This window comes from Triticum aestivum, chromosome 3A (assembly GCF_018294505.1).
Source record: "Triticum aestivum cultivar Chinese Spring chromosome 3A, IWGSC CS RefSeq v2.1, whole genome shotgun sequence".
Classification (NCBI taxonomy): Eukaryota; Viridiplantae; Streptophyta; class Magnoliopsida; order Poales; family Poaceae; genus Triticum; species Triticum aestivum.
The window spans coordinates 52,131,110-52,136,441 of record NC_057800.1 but is presented as its reverse complement, the minus strand read 5'-3'; positions in this window follow the sequence as shown (position 1 = coordinate 52,136,441).

Here is a 5,332-nt window from a genome sequence, read left to right as displayed (position 1 = left end):
TGTAGTAATCATGTTTTATAGATTTTGTTTCAATAAACTTTCAAGTAAGACCTTTAGGATAGCTTACGGTGATAGTTGTGTTGATCCTACTGAAAATCAGAAACTTTTGCGCCCAGTGAATTGGTATTTAATAATTCACAGAAACGTGATTTTGATCTGATTCTTTTTACTCTGGATTGGTGCACAAGTTTCTCAGGTTTTCCTAATTTGGTAGGATTTTGGAGTTACATAAGTATCCGAGAGTTACAGATTACTACAGACTGTTCTGTTTTTAACAGATTCTGTTTTCTATGTGTTGTTTGCTTATTTTGATGAATCTATGAGTAGTATCGGAGGGTATGAACCATAGAGAAGCTGGAATACAGTAGATATTATACCAATATGAATTTAAAATGAGTTCCCAACAGTAGCAAAAGTGGTGATTTATTTTTTTATACTAACGAAGCTTACGAGTTTTCTGTTGAGTTTTGTGTTGTGAAGTTTTCAAGTTTTGGGTAAAGATCCGATGGGCTATGGAATAAGGAGTGGCAAGAGCCTAAGCTTGGGGATGCCCAAGGCACCCCAAGGTAATATTCAAGGACAACAAAGAGCCTAAGCTTGGGGATGCCCCGGATGGCATCCCCTCTTTCGTCTTCGTTCATCGGTAACTTTACTTTGAGCTATATTTTTATTCACCACATCATATGTGTTTTGCTTGGAGCGTCATTTTATTTTGTTAGTATTTGCTTGCTGTTATTTAGAATAATGTTTTGCATCTATATTTTCAATAAAAATGTCAAGGATAGCCTTTACCATGCTTATTTTGCAAGTATACATGTTGCCGTTTCAAAGCACAAAATTTATTGCTGTTGTAAAAATTCCCTGGAAAAGCCAGAATATGATAAAATGTTGAAACTTTTTGCATAATAAGATCTGATAAATTTTCTACAGTGTGGTAGAATTTTATAATGTTTGTAGTTAGGGAAGTATGATGAATCTTGCATTCTTTACAGACTGTACTGTTTTGGCAGATTGCTGTTATGTTTGCATTGTTTGCATATGTTTGCTTGTTTAATGATTCTATTTGAGGATAGGGTATTAAATGTGCAGAGGCATTTAGTATGCAATGTTGAATAATAATTTTAGTGATTTGTTACAGTAGAAAATGATAAGGTTTTTGCATTGGTTTATACTAACTTATCTCACGAGTTCTTGTTGAGTTTGGTGTGGATGAAGCTTTCGAGATTTAAGAAACCGTGATATGAGAGGAATTAAGGAGACACAAAAGCTCAAGTTTGTGGATGCCCAAGGCACCCCAAGATAATATTTAAAGAAGTCTCAAGCATCTAAGTTTGGGGATGCCCCGGTAGGCATCCCACCTTTCTTCATCAACAATTATCGGTTAGCCTCGGTTGAGCCTAAGTTTTTGCTTCTTCACATGAGTTGTGCTATCCTTACAATGTAATTTTATTTTGTTTTGCTTGCTGTTTGAATAATACCCAAGATCTGAAATTCTTAAATGAGAGAGAGTCTTCACATAGCTACATAATTATTTAACTACTCATTGATCTTCACTTATATCTTTTTGGAGTAGTTTGTCATTTACTCGTGTGCTTCACTTATATCCTATGAGTAAATGGTTGAATGAATTGAATATCATAAATTTGAAATTATATATGTTTCATATGCTTATCCCATGGGGAGTAATGACTTCACATATAAGAAGTAGAGGTGGTAAATTTATTGAAGGTTAGCAAACATTGTATTGGTCACTTGAACAATTCATGAAAGAATATTGAAGAAAGAGAGATTTCACATATAAATATACTATCTTGGACATCTTCTATGATTGTGAGCCCCATTAATTATTTTCAAACCTGAGCAAATTAGTTGAAGTTGGATAAGGAAGACAACATAATGAGTTATGCTTGGGTATATTTGTATAGAAGTTATATTGTTATGGATCCTCTAACATGTGGTGCTTGCTATTTAGAATCCTTTGCTAGCCAAAATATCTGTACTAAGCGGGAATACTGCTTGTAAATCCAAATTCCTTGAACCAAGTTTCTTCCATGAGTGTCCACCATATCTACCTTTATGCGGTATTTACCTGCCGTTCCAAGTAAATTTGCATATGCCAAACTCTAAACCTTCAAATAATAACCTGTTTTGTATCCCCGAATTGCTCATGTAGCGACTAGGGGCTGTCTGTATCTTCCATGCTAGGTGGGTTATTCTCACGATGAGTGGACTCCGCTCATCATTCATGAGAAAATGGCTGGTAACTGGGATGCCCAGTCCTATGATCAAAAGATCAAAAACAAAATCGCAAATAATTTAAACAAAACTCCCCCAGGATTGTTGATAGTTGGATGGCACCCGTTGTTTCGGACAAGCCATGGAGTGTGATTGTTGGTGGAGGGGAAGTAAAATCTTTACCTTTCTATTTGGGAACCGCCTATAATGTATCTAGTATGGAAGATATTGAAAACTTTTGGTCGTTATGTTGACAATGAAAGCATACCTCTCAAAATTATTTTCATCTCCGTTTTAAAGCTTCGAGCTTTGGCACCTCTACAAATCCCTACTTCCCTCTGCGAAGGGCCTATCTTTTACTTTTATGCAAGATTCAGTAGTATTCCTTCTCATTCCAACCTACTTTTTAGTTGGCAAGCATCATGTGATGGGGAAAGATCTAAGCATATATGGACATTCAAATATATTTGATCATGAATTATTATTGTTGACAATTATCTGTATGATAAGTAAGTTGGGAGGCGAAACATTAAGCCCCTATCTCTCTCTGTGTTCGATGGGTGCCATTTGTTCTAAAATATGCTTTGAGTGGTAGCAATCATGGAAGACTATATGATAGTTGAGTATGTGGGATTTGCTAAATCAAAGCTCTTACATAGACCCTTCCTGAAAATAAGATGAATTGCAATTGTTTGATGACTGATAACGTAGTTTGTTAGTTTTCAAGAAAGTTTATGGTATATGATTTAACATGTGAATAGCTTGTTACTTGATCATGAGAAGTTTTATGAGATGAGCTACTGTTATGACATATAATGATGCTAGAAAAGGTGATTGAAATTATCATTGATCAAACTTGTGCACCTGCTAGCATTTACACTTTATAAATTATTTCGTTTATCATTTACCTACTCGAGGACGAGCAGAAATTAAGCTTGGGGATGCTGATACGTCTCCAACGTATCTATAATTTATGAAGTATTCATGCTATTATATTATCCATCTTGGATGTATTATATGCTATTTTATATGATTTTTGGGATTAGCCTATTAACCTAGAGCCCAGTGCCAGTGCCAGTTTCTGTTTTTTCCTTGTTTTTGAGTTTTACAGAAAAGGAATACCAAACGGAGTCCAATTGACGTGCCAATTTTTGACGATTTTTTATGGACCAAAAGAAGCCCCCGGAGTAAAAGAGTTGGGACAGAAGAGTCCCGAGCCGTCCACGAGGGTGGAGGGCGCGCCCTACCCCCCTGGGCGCACCCCCTGCCTCGTGGACGACTCGGAGACCCCCCCTGACATGAGACCGACACCAAAAATTCCTATAAATACACAAACCCCTAGAAAGAAATCTAGATCGGGAGTTCGCCACCAAAAACCAATCGGGACCCTGTTCCGGCACCCTGCCGGAGGGGGGATCCATCACCGGTGGCCATCTTCATCATCCCGACGCTCTCCATGACAACGAGGGAGTAGTTCACCCTCGGGGATGAGGGTATGTACCAGTAGCTATGTGTTTGATCTCTCTCTCGTGTTCTTGATGCGGCACGATCTTGATGTATCGCGAGCTTTGCTATTATAGTTGGATCTTATGATGTTTCTTCCCCTCTACTCTCTTGTAACAGATTGAGTTTTCTCTTTGAAGTTATCTTATCGGATTGAGTCTTTAAGTATTTGAGAACACTTGATGTATCATGTATGTCTTGCATGTGCTTATCTGTGGTGACAATGGGATATTCACGTGATCTACTTGATGTATGTTTTGGTGATCAACTTGCGGGTTCAGTGACCTTGTGAACTTATGCATAGGGGTTGGCACATGTTTTCGTCTTGACTCTCCGGTGGAAACTTTGGGGCACTTTTTGAAGTTCTCTGTGTTGGTTGAATAGATGAATTTGAGATTGTGTGATGCATATCGTATAATCATACCCACAGATACTTGAGGTGACATTGGAGTATCTAGTTGACATTAGGGTTTTGGTTGATTTGTGTCTTAAGGTGTTATTCTAGTATGAATTCTAGGATAGATCGAACGGAAAGAATAGCTTCGTGTTATTTTACTACGGACTCTTGAATAGATCGATCAGAAAAGATAACTTTGAGGTGGTTTCGTATCCTACAATAATCTCTTCATTTGTTCTCCGCTATTAGTGACTTTGGAGTGACTCTTTGTTGCATGTTGAAGGATTGTTATATGATCCAATTATGTTATTATTGTTGAGAGAACTTGCACTAGTGAAAGTATGAATCCTAGGCCTTGTTTTGAAGCATTGCAATACCGTTTATGCTCACTTTTACCACTTGCTACCTTACTGTTTTTATATTTTCAGATTACAAAAACCTATATCTACCATCCATATTGCACTTGTATCACCATCTCTTCGCCGAACTAGTGCACCTATACAATTCACCATTGTATTGGGTGTGTTGGGAACACAAGAGACTCTTTGTTATTTGGTTGCAAGGTTGCTTCAGAGAGACCATCTTCATTCTACGCCTCCCACGGATTGATAAACCTTAGGTCATCCACTTGAGGGAAATTTGCTACTGTCCTACAAACCTCTGCACTCGGAGATCCAATAACGTCTACAAGAAGAAGGCTGTGTAGTAGACATCAGCGTGCAGCAAGCCACAACTCGCCTGAGGCCGCATGGGAGGTCGGCCAGCGTGCGGCAAGGCCCACGGCAACCGGCCACAGCTCGGAGTCGGCCACCGCTCACGGCTGCCTCCGCCACGAGCGGCCATGGCTGGCCGCAGCCATGGCCGGGGGCGGCCACAACCACGACCAACTACAGAACTGGATTGCTTTTTTGAAAAAAAAAACTATGGACCCGATTGCTTTTTCAGCCCGTTTATGTGTGGGCCCAACTAGTCAGAAACGTGTTTAAAAGAGCCAAAATCACGTTTTTTTCGACTTGGTAGTTTTTAGTCAAGGATTAGTGAGAAAATGATAGTTTTCGGCACAAATTTGTAAAGTGGTAATTTATAGGCACGGTTCCATGAATTGTGGTAGTTTTTCGTTAAATACTCGGGATATATACATTTAACTCGTTGAAACCTATCAATATGGGATCTAGTTTTGAAGATCTCGACACTAGA